The 12,333-nt window shown below is 38.9% G+C and overlaps 1 protein-coding gene across 5 annotated transcripts in view; it reads left to right on the forward strand.

The window, feature by feature from the left end:
• Positions 1 to 1,027: 1,027 nt before the first annotated feature.
• The window catches only part of ncoa3 (nuclear receptor coactivator 3), a 59,782-nt gene continuing 48,476 nt past the window's right edge, over positions 1,028 to 12,333 (forward strand). For 2 of the 5 annotated variants that reach the window (XM_088608160.1, XM_088608158.1), the window contains exon 1: positions 1,028 to 1,164. The gene's annotated coding sequence lies outside the window, so the exon portion shown is untranslated. The remainder of the gene's footprint in view (positions 1,165 to 12,333) is intronic. The other 3 variants (XM_088608161.1, XM_088608159.1, XM_088608162.1) reach the window with 2 other exon arrangements.

Genomic DNA, 12,333 nt, shown 5'->3' on the forward strand with positions numbered 1-12,333 from the left:
GAAATGCAAAAACTGCCAACAATAAAACAGAAAAAAGTGCATTACGGTTGAAATTGAATATGACCCATAAAGTGATCTTATCTTAAAGAAGTTCGTAAGGCTGTTTGCTTTCAAACCGTCGTAGACACATTGTGGTGCGAAGAATTTTCGAATTTGCCTGCAAGTTATTAATCGTTTATGTCACAGCTATTTTCCAATCGAGAAGCGATGGTTTTATTTTGTGTACAAGCTTGATTACGTTTATATAATAATTTGTATATATATATAGTCGAATCTATAATTTTTAATATTGAGATATATTGCGACTGGTGTCGCGTCCTCCTGCAACATCCCAAAATGAGCCATAATGATTTTTTGGTACCATTTTGCAATCTCTCGGGTTAACATTACAATTCTAGGACTTCACCCGATAGCTGCATGATTTATTGACACACAAAAGGTGTAAACGATTTTAATTCTGCCTTGTTCTGGACATACAGCTTTGAAACAAGCCATGTTAATCCAAGGTTAACTGAAATACAGAGAATAACGTCACCTTCGCTAAATTACAGGTTGTGCAGTGACGGGGACACAGCCCTAAATCAGTTGAATCTGAGTATCGTATCTTCTTTGCTAGACAGCACCACACAAATTAAAACAACGTTTCGCGTAATAGACTGCTAAACGAATCTCCAGCATTAATTATTAAAGGTGAGGCTGAAAATTACATAATTGAAACGCGTACCGATTGTTTTAAACTTTTTTGCCCGTACTCAATTTAACTTTCAACCTTACAAGTTAGGAAATGAAGACCAAGGCAATTCTGAACAAATATGTAAGCTGTTGGTTCGTATTTAAATTTCGGGGGTGTTCCTCAGGTTAGCTAAAAATAAAATGCAGTAGCATTTTCCTGTTACATTGTTACTGCTAGCCATCGCCACAAGAGTCCTAGCGCTGTCGCGGCATTCTGGGACTTGTAGTCCAACGGAAAGACCTCCTTGAATCTGGGAGCTGAAAGTGGGCAGTGAGGAACTACTCTACCCAGAAATCTTTACATCATAGTACTAGCTCGTTTCTTGCGCTTGGGGAGTGTTTCCCATTTAAACAAACACTGTGCTGAAGATGGCGGAGAGTTAGTAGTGGAAATAAAGAAACTGGTGTGCTTAGAGGAATACGTTGGATCTGGTGAGTTTGAGTATATGAATTTGTTTTATATTGTGCGGCGAACAGGTTTTATTTGCGTTTTTTCTGCAGTTAGCCTAATCAAACACGCAGGCGACGGTGAAGATTTGCGCTATTTTTTACGCTAAATTAGATGTTCTTCCTAGCCTTACTCTTAATACTTAACCATTATTAACACAGCGCTGTGCACGCTCGTTTAGTTTGGTGGTCGAAAATTAAATTACTTGGTTTATGTCTTTTTGCTGCGGACGTTAATCCGAGTTTGTAAAAACGTATTTTTTTCTTAAGAAGCAGGGTTTGGGTGAATTATCTTATTTTGTTAGGATTTCGTGAAGTTGGGAAGAGAAGGGAGAATGAATTTTGTCACTGTTTCTACCCACTTTAATAAACGATTTTTTTCCGGTTAGAAAATGGCTTTGCAAACTTGTTTGTTAGTTTTTTAAAAAGAAAACTGGTTTGGCTGTCCTGTGTCGAAGTCCATTATAACTAACCTTCGTTCAATTGGAGTTATAACAAAGTTGAGTTATCTAGTTACAGTTTTATAAATATTTGTGAAAGTTTACGCAAATAAGCATTTTTTATTTGGTACATGAAAGCATATTTTGCAAATACACAGTAACAGTTTGTAGAAACTTTATTTTACTAACGTTTCGCGATTGTGTTACTGGAATTAAAATGCGAAATGCTGATTCGTCTCCTCTTTAAAATGCAGACAGTTTCACAGTGAAACAAATAGTGGAGAAATCGATTTAGTACTTATGCTGCCGTGGACCTTCGGGTATCGTTAACGCCAAATCTCTATAGCTCTTGCATTTATAAGTACAGTTTTTACAATGTTTTATACCGCACACGCAATGTCTGTTGTGCACGCCGTGCGCTCTTGCAAAAAAAACCCTGCGAATGAACGTGTCGTATGATCTCAGCTGTAGGGATTTAATAGTCTGATCTCTACCACATTTTCAGCTGCTCTTATGCAGGAGAGAGACAGGAGGGGGGGACATTACTGGCTAGTCCATGACCTTTAAATTGTTGTTTACGTGGGTAGTATAAGACATTTTTACCTGCAACTCTTAATAGTGCGCGTTTTGAGATTTACGTTTAACACTGTTGTCGATACACGCGTGGGTGTTAACGGCAGAGTTTCGAAGTTTTCTTGTATGACTGTTGTGCTCGTTTCTAAGCTAAAAAAAAGCTGAGAGCGTTATCTAAATAAACGGCAACTTAGTTCATTTTGTTTCTGATCGGAGATAAGTCGTGACTTGCTCTGAATGTGTGCATTGTGCCTAGTGGGTGTTCAGCCTGTGCAGAAGGGGATGGCTTTATGTAATTCTTAGGAAAGGGGCAGAGTGATCGCATTGGACTGTTGACTAGGTGTTGCTAGTAATTGGGGAGGGCGATGCAGTACTTCCCGTTCGGTCTCATTATAAGAAGGAAAAATGTAGGAAAGGAATTGCTTCCAATATGGTGTGAGGCTTGATTAAAACTAAAAACATCACCAGCAGTGAATTTCGGAGATAAAATTGTCCTTGAACCAGGAATTTGAGCTGTTTGTCGTATCTTAAGATAGTAGTGAGCAACCTGGGTTCCTTGAGTGATGTGCTCTTGCAAAGATAAGCTGTGACCCTTAAGAATTCCCGAAGCAAATTATTCATATCACTGATGCGGAGACGTTTTCATCCTTTACCTGTGAAAAGGATATAGGTGTGTTGCTGGTATTGCTAATTTGTGTGGTTTTTCAGTTTCTTTTATGTTGGGGTGTACTGTGCCTGTTGAAGCTGTTTGAGACTACAGATACAGCGCCCTGCACTTCTTGGGTTATCCATCACTGGACTGAGCTAGAAGAGGTTTTATTACACTGTGTGTGTAATAAAATGCTTTGTGTGTAGTAATATGGTTTGCAAGAAGTGGCCCGTCATAGAATACACTATTGGGAGAAACAGAATCACCTTGGTTTGTTATTCTGTTTGTGGCCCATCATTTTTTGGTCATGATTAATATAAAATGATAAAATCACAAATGCAGTTTTTGAAAGCTGTACTGCTATTTGTTTACTGGCTGATATATAATAACCTCTGGTGTCTGTGCACCTTTGGGAAAGCTTACTGGGGTGATGTCCCAGTAATTCAAATGGTCTTTGACGTTTTGCTAGAGACCATCACTCATTGTGTGAATCTGGTGAAACAGATGAATTGCTATTTTATGTTCTGATGCGTGAAAATGAAAAGCAAAGTTTTCAGTGTGGAATATATTTAACCACATGTAGCTGAGCTTTGTTGTAAATAAGTTACAGTTTTACTGTTTGATTATGTCTTGACTTCTGTTGGTGGGATTCTCTTTTATTTGTTCAAAAGGAGGGCGTTTGCACTTTACATCTATTCCAGACATCACCATGCTGTGATAAAGATGCAGCTTTATAACCTGTAAACAGCATTTTGTTCACATTTTGCATGTTAAGAACTCTCCGATTGTAGAAGAGGGCCAAGCTATTTTCTGAAGTTTCAATTTGAGCAAATTGCTTTGATGCATTCAAATGATTTGCTAGTAGTCTTCCTAACTGTTTGGCTTTATAGACATGCAGTAACCTATATCTGCATTTTATATCTGTCCATCCACTTCAGGTCTTGAGTAGATAGGTGGGTTCTTAATACGTTCCAGGCAGCCTGTACTAAAGTAAGAGAACCAGTTTGTAAAACATGTTTTATGACATGGATTAAAATGAGTCACAGAACACAGACTAATCAGATCCAAGCTTTCAAATCTGCCTCTTGTACGTTGGCTTACCTGTCTAACTATCTTAAGGTTGTGCTCATGGGCTGTATCACCTGACATCTGTTTGAAATGCTGGACATGCATTTCTAAAAGCAAATGAACTAAGCCAGTAGAGATCGTGGGCAAGGGTTTCTGATTCTATATCTTTGACAGATCAAAAATAAAGGCCCTGTGGCGTATCTTTCTTTTGCACCACCCCTGGCAAAATGCGTACTGTTATGCCGCCATTGTAATGATAGAACTACCAATATGTTATTTAATAATAATGTAATAGAAATGTCGCGGCTTTATAATTTAAATTTTGGCTTACGTGGTTTTATTCAGCTGTAACAGTTTTGCTGTGCAGACACTCCAGGCTCTGATTGTTTCATGGATGAGGTATCATCTGAAGAGTACAACTGTCATTTGGTTCAGGTATCCTGGGACTGCAGCTCAGTATGCCAGTGCTTTTGGGTGTAAATTAAAAATTAACTGCAAGGAAAGTAGTATTGTCGTATTAATGTGATTTTCTGTTGAAACCTGTGATATTATTATTAATGTACTGCTAAGAGCAATCTTCCCTTTTTTTTTTTAGTATGTCAGTAACCAGGAATGAGGTCTTTGACTTGTTGCTTCATGGGTATTTTCAGGAATGTTACCATCCTGTCCTCTGTATATAAATATTGTTTATAATGAAACAAATGCCTTTTGCTACAGTATCATTATAGTGTTATAATAAGAGACAGCTTTCATATAGTGACTTAAGGAAAAATAGTGTTGAAGTCTCTTATTACTTGAATAGATAGCTGGGGGAGGGGAGTTGTGTAAAAAAATTCAGCAGACGTTCTCCTTATGGGTTCTGGAGTTCTGAAGTTGAGGGGTGGAGTGCTACAATTAAAAGGTCTTGTTCAGATATCTTTTTGGCAGATTTATTACACGCAGTGCCTATCTTTTACACCGATCCCTTGATGAACAGTTTTCTTTTCATTTGCCTCATAAAGATAGGAGGCCCTTAAATCACACTAAACATGAGTTCTCCGACGTTGCCGTGCTGCTCCACATGAGGGCTTGCACGTGGAGCTGAATGAATGAAGACCCTGAGGTGACATGATGCATCGTTTTCAAAATGGGGGGGTGGGTGGGCAATTCAGTCCAGCCCTGAAGCAGTAAGTTGCTGTGGTTGGTGCTGTTTGTCCCTGCAGACCAGGCTAGATGCTCCAAAAAGTTGAGTTGATAGTCATTTTGCAGTGTCGCCTGAATACAGCAGATAGGACATGGTCCGGCAGTACCAATGATATTCATTGATTTCAGCTTGTGGACTGTTGATTTGGGCAGGGAGGTCTTTCTGCTAGTTTCTGCTTTCTATTGCGTGTTTGTGCTAAGCATATTCACCAAGTAGTTTGCATTGTCCGGTGCCTTACTCAAGCTCCAGTAGGAGGAGGCAGAATGACTGTTGTTCTGTGGCTCAGGGGGCCCCTTGCCAGTGTGTCACTTTGCATTAAAAATTAATTTATCTTGTGCGAGTTTCATTGATTTCAGGAAAGATCTTTTTTTCCCCCCTTTTACTTCATTGAACAATTATAAAAACAAGTGGAAAATGGCAGACCTGCTGGCCATTAGATTTCACCAGCCTGTAATTACACATCTTCAGAGGCCTTCTGATGAGCTCTTGGATATATAAGTGCTGGACCCAGTAGCAATCTGTTCACTCCCCATAGAAACAGCGTGTGTCGAACACCTTCAATTTTGATTGTATTGTATATGTATGTGTTTGTATCACATTGTCATGTATAAGTTAAAGCCATGAACTCTTTCCTGTATCTGGTGGCGTTTCAGTGCTTTTATGCATGAAATTTGTTTGTGCTCATTTGTTAAGGTAAGAGTGGAGAAGGTATATAATAGTTTCCACTCTGGGGGGTGTGGGGGGAAGGGGGGATAGCTAGTTGACTATTGTTCTCTTGCCTCAGATGTTAGTTAAAAGAGAAGCAAGACATTTGTACTTCTTTCTGTATGCTAAAGAGGTTTAATCATCACTCTTTTAAGCTATTATATGTAAACTGTTGTTTTGTTTTTAGTGAAACTTTTTTCTTTGCATCCAAAAGCACCCCTCCTGTTATGCAGATTGGTTTTCTAACTGCAATTGTATTTTAATCATTTAGAATTCTTTTTACAAAAGGTGACATTGAGCAGCTGTTAGTGCCTTACCTTGAGTGATACCCCCTCCAAGCACACCTTAGTATCGGGGTAAAAGGCTTAAAACTGTTGAAAGAAAGCACTCTTGAAGAAAGAATGAGCCTGAAAATCCAGATGAATCGCGCCCCCCAACTTTTTAAATGTTTTTTTTTTTTTTTTATGCGAGGCTTGAAGAGTGAATAGACTAACTTGTTGCTTGGCCTTTTCCACAGCCAATACAGGGGCTTGGTTGCTCAAGACCATTTTCTCCTATTGATGCTCTCAATGTCACCTTTATTTTTACATTGATGGTGGATGAATTGCATTCTTTTCCAATGGTGTCAGCAGTAGTTGTATGTTTTGCACATGATTAATTACTGTAGGTGAAAGGCACTAACTCTGGGATGGGACACAATGAGACACAGTTGAAATGCAAGCCTGGTTGTTTCTTAATTGAAATTTCACGCCCGGCAATTGCTTGATGTAGTTCACAGAAAGGAAAATGAATGCGTTTAAAGGGAAGGATGCAACTTTGTTCCAAGCCATTGAAGGTGAGATCTGTTGAAGATTATGGTACTTTTTTTTGTTAAAACAGGTTTCAAATGAGCTTGTCACTGGAGAAATCATTTATCTGCGGCTAGGAGATTCAAAGTACCCATACAGGTTTCTGAGAAGACTTGCTAATTGGGAAATTAAAACGTGGCCAAATTTTAGGACAGGGCTGTGCTTTTTGTTTTTGCCTTTTTTTTGTTGGAAACTGATTTGCCTAGGATATTGAACAAAATAGGAAATCTGCAGTCATAAGCTCTTGCTGTACTGCAAATGAAGCTTGTCTGTGGATCATAAAGCAAATGCAATGGCATATTTTGTGGTACAGTAATGAGTGTATGTCCACTGGGAGTAACATCTACCGAGCAGTCATATGTCTACAGCTCACTTTAGCTGTGCAGAGTGTTATGGAAACACATTCTGGTATACAGGGAAGTTCTAGATTGCACACAAACAGAACACCCATTGTTTTAGCTTTATTTTTATCATTTATAAAAAGATGCCTTTAGAGTCTGAATGGGCCACTTACAGATAACTTTTAATTTCTGGTGTGATACATGCCTTACAGACTTTCTGGAAGGAGGCCTGTGAAATTTTCCACGTATTACTCTCTATGTAAGCTGTCTCATTCGTTCTGCCCTTGGTATTTTGGAAGAGAGCTGTCTCTGCTGTGAGGGGAATTTTAAGTTGAGGCACCAGGTTTACAAAATGCAAAATGTACAGTAATACTTCTATTTGAACTGAAACTGATGGATGGGGAATAAATAGCATTTGCATTGTGTGTGGTAATACTGTGTGCTACAGTCTGTAGATTGTGGTAAGATGCCGAAATAGACCCTTTATTTTCCTGACATTCATTCTTGATTTGTTGGTATTTGCCGAATACTTGATTATCTCTGGCAAGTTTAACTTTCCTTTTATTTTTCAAAAGCCTTGGATGTTCTCAAAGGTAGACTGAGACAGGAATGTAGTCAAATCCTGAACTGAGACTCAATTTTTGAGCTGTTTCACAGTTTTGCTGATGAAGATCCTTCACAGTTTGTAACCCTCAAATGAATATCTAAGTTAATTTAAATTTTAGATGTGCTTTGTTTTAATGAACAAATTCTTTAATGTAGTGTTTTGTGATCATACTGTTGTGATCCTTCACTTAAATTAGTCATATCTCCAATCAGGATCAATGCTTTAATTCTAGCATTTATTTCTGGGACAATTAAGTGAAAACTCCTCCATAGAAATAAACCATTTAAAATTGCCAGTTACACACTCAAGCTTCCTTAGTCCAAGTATAAGGCTTGACAAAGTTGTGCTTTGTCTGTTTTAGGTTTTTTACACACAAAATGTGCTGACTGATTTTCTTGAATTTCTTTTCATTGATTTAATGGTGAATTAACAATGAAGCCAGGAAGTGTTGCAAAATGATCACAGATAGGTGTAAAACAAAGGTTCCCAAATTAACAGGGATGATTGAGTTGGTGCAGTGGTATTTTTTTCGATTATTAAAGCTTGTGTTGGTTACAAGTTCTCTGTATTTACTTAGTGCAGCATAGGGTTTTCTGTGTCATTTTATTAACGTGGCAGACAGCTCCCGCTAAAATTCTGGGAGTGTGTTGTATCCAGCTGTTACTGGTTGTGTGAAGCAAAGTTGCCATGGCAACACAGTCCTGCATGCTGGCTCAAGGTCGTTTATCCAGTAATGCTAAACTGAGTCTGCACTTGACAGTACACACAGGATGCATACAGAGAACAAAACAAAAACTTCAAAGTAAGAACACCTAACACTCTTTGGGCTCAGGGTTTGAGAAAATGAAACCCTTTCCTCCATAAATGTGGTGGGGGGGAATATCCAGGCCTTTGGGGCAAGGTTTTTATGCCACCTGATAAAATATTTAACTCGTCAGCGTGAGTTATCATGTCTGCAGGAACTGACAACAGAGTGTAGTTAAGGAAGCTCCGTTTCTGAGGAGATGAGGAGCTCTTCTTAGGGCTGCCTGGCTGTCGCTGTTGTTGGTTTCATTCCTAATGTTTTTTCACTCCCCCCATTACAATTCCTTGTTTCAAATAATATGGCATAAAGTAGGTGCTCCCCCCCACCCCCCCAACAATGCTGATAGGACAAACCTGCATGTGGAGTTCTTTAAACTGTCTCCTCCTCTGTGCATCAGAAATAGCGAGATCTTGGCATGTTTACTCAATTACTTTTTGATGGAGGTGTTTTTCAGTTTAGAGAGAGAGGCAATAAACCACTGCTTAGAAAAAAGTCAATCTGATTCTTCAGCCTGCAGCAGCTTTGATCTGTGCTGTTGCCTCAAATTTATTCCTGTGGACAGAGAATGTATAAATTGTCTGGCTTTGCAGTGAGACTCAATTAACTAAAGAGGAGCCCGACATTCTCTTGTTTAATCAATCAGGCTTATGTAAGGCAATAATTTTGAAATATCATGTTAAGAAGGACGGAACAGCGTTTTAAGAAAAGAGCATTTTAAAGGTGAGTAACTTCGTTTGCTTGCAGAGTTACTGTTGGAAGACCCTAGTTCTCTTGGGTCGCAGAAAGTGACCATGATGTATGTATACGTGGACTGTTTAGATCCCCATATAAAGGTCTGGAAGAGGGATAAATGCTACCAGATGCAACTCCTTAAGGCTGCTCAAGCAGCATGGCTCAGCCTGGCTGTTTCATGACTTTATTCCTTTTCTTCTCGTCCCCTTCAGTCTGGTTGTTGCTTGCCTTAGAGTTGCAGGAGTTGCGAATGAAAGAGGTCTTTTCACCCTAGGTGGATACATCTTTTGATTTTCTTTACTTTAGGGTGACCATTAGAGGTTCAAGCAGCTGTTCAGTCAATGTAAATTACCCCAGTCAGCTCCATTACCTTCTCCCAGATGGCACAATGTGAATAATCCGTTTATGCGCAACTGCTGTGGGCACAGCTGATTGGCTGAGCTCGGCTACACGGCAGCAGATCAGTGGCATAGTGGAGTTACAGCATGGCTTGAATAGACCATTCAGTCTGCAAAAAGGTTCTGTTTTTAACTGTAAAAAGCTAGTTTGTGCTTTTCCTTGCAGAAGTACAAAATGTAATCTGCAGGTGTCTATATAAGGTGTTTTAGTTTTTTTTACTTTTTGCATATTGCCCTTATGAAAGTCCTCACTTAACATAACTAGGCCTCTATTAAGCCTGTTTTGGTGGTCTTTTTTCCTAGTTAAATTATCACTTTTTTTACTATTCCTTAAGTTTTGAACAATAGCACAATCTCCCTGTGGAGTGGCTCTTGAATGGGTGTGGTTGCCATTCCTTAAAATAAAAAGTGAGGCTCTGTAAAGAACATTTAAGTTCTGAATGGTGAACTCGAGCTCTTTTTTTTGGTTAAACTATTTTTCCCCCCATCTGAGGTAATTAAAATGTTATTGTCAAGATTATCAATTATGTTGATAGTTTTCAATACATTTGAAGTGTCTTGTTGTCTTACAGTAATTCAATCAAGTTAAACAGTGATAAAATCCTAACTAATGAACTAGGCCTGTATTTCCTTTTCTTCATTTAACCATGTTTTGTTTTGATGAAAATAGTGGTTAATTATTAACTTATGCAGTTGGTGTGTACAGAAGAGGTGTTGGACATTGAGGTATTGATCTTGATAACTTCACATTGGGCTGTAGTGTAGTGCTCTGTGAGAGGCCTTGTCCAGCTAACAAAGTTCTGTTTTTTTTTAAGCTTAGGTGCCTATCGCAGTTCAGGTTTGTAGAAAACCCCCTTTAACTACAGTTCTCAAGGCTTGTGGTACAGTGCATGTTTTCTAGCCTTGTTGATGAGGATCTGCACATATGATTTGAAAATGTTCGTTACCTGTCTTTTTGAGATCCATCTGTTCAGTATAGATCATTTTGAATCATGTTTTCTGTTTCAATGAAATGCCACATGTTTCCATAGATGGAGACAAATATGTAAGAGCTTGTGAAAAATCTCGGACCTCTGGACATGTCTTTTCCTTGTTGTTTTTTCTTGTCCTTTTTTTGAACAGATTGATTTGTAGACCAGAGACCTAAACTTTGTTTAAACCCAGCATTTTACTTTTATGCTTGTGTGGATTGCAATTCACCACTCCTGGTCAACTTGACACCCTGCTGAAACCTTGCTAAAAACAGGATGGGCTATGTCTCTATGTCCACCTCTGTTCACACATGCCTCACAGCAGCAATGGCAGTGCAGGGGCATTAGCTGGAGGGGTGACGCAGCTCTCTGTGAATGCACCACATACCCATGGGGCTGGTGTTTGGGGAGTTCAGACACCACTGACCTCCTTAAACCCTATCCAGCCTGGAGACCTCTCAGCTGCTTGCCAGCTGGTTATGGTGCTCAGGAGCTCATGTTTTACAAAAATTAAAGCTTGCCTGTCTTGTGCAACTCTATTCCTGCGTGGTAAAATTCGGTCCTCAGTTTGTTCACATGAAATATAAATAGAAGGAATAAGCACAGCAAGAGACACCCAAAGTATTGGCAATAGAAATGAGTTTTTCTCCTCTCGCTACTCACTATAGGTTTTAAAAAATTAGTTTGAACTAAAACTACAATTATTTGGAGTTGAGAACTACAAGGTCTGTACTGGACTAGATAGAACCTTAGAGAATTAGCTTGCTTGTACTTTTGCCAATCTTTAAAGTTTGGTAGTCTAGCACCATTTGCAGTATCTTGTGCATGCATTTGAATATTAGCTATCTTCAAGTCTAATATAAACATAAAAAAATCAATTTTTAAGCACATTTATGGAATTTACAAGATGTATCACAGTTATGTTTTTGTTTTACCTGTGGTTTTATACATTAGAGATTACAGATGACTAGGAATTGTGAAAGGCTTCATGTCCTTGTTTTTCGGGACAGAAAAGACTTAAGTCTTAGCCTTGCCCTCTACTGACAGTGTCTTTTCTGTAGCCTCCGTTCTCCTTAATTTTTATATTATTGTATTACGCAGCTTGAAAGGCCTTTTGGTCTGTGTATGCCCAGTCTGCTTGCCATGTGTATCCCTTTAGAAAGGATGTAAGAAAAGCATGAAATCTTTTTCAGCCACTTAAGCCTGGGCTTCCCCCATGACTTCACACATAGGTGTAAAAACAACTGCAGAGTAATGTCTTGCAATAGTGTGTTGGGTTGAAGTTTATTTGACTACTGAAATGAGCTGTAAAGAATGCATGATTCCCTAGCAAACATGCAGGTACTTGAGAGGAAATTAGCAGAGGACTGCATGTGTTCTTACCGCTGAATGCAGGGCTAGAGCACTGAGGGGGAGGGGCGACACTAGGTCTGGAGATGTGGCTTTTGTTATCAGTAACATGGAGGAGTTATTGAGCAAAACTGGTTTCTGTGCTATGTGGAGACAATGACCTGCAGTTGGTGACATTAAATACTGCACTGGATTATAAATTGCAGACTGTGTGCCTTATTAGAAACAACATATAACCAGCCCTGTATTTCTTTAGAGACAAGATAATTAAATATTAGTACAATAGATGCATGTGTACATGAACAAAACAAGCTACTTTTCTCCCAAGCTCTAAAATGAACCTGAATGCAGAGTTCATGTAACAGTTCTTAACACTCTGACCTATTAATACTGCAGAGTGGCTTGCATTTTCCAACTTGAAACTGTGACATGAGAAACTATTTGAGAACCTCATTAATTTTTCATCTTGCATGGCAGATGACCT

Source organism: Lepisosteus platostomus, chromosome 15, assembly GCF_059453375.1.
Source record: "Lepisosteus platostomus isolate fLepPlt1 chromosome 15, fLepPlt1.hap1, whole genome shotgun sequence".
Lineage (NCBI taxonomy): Eukaryota > Metazoa > Chordata > Actinopteri > Semionotiformes > Lepisosteidae > Lepisosteus > Lepisosteus platostomus.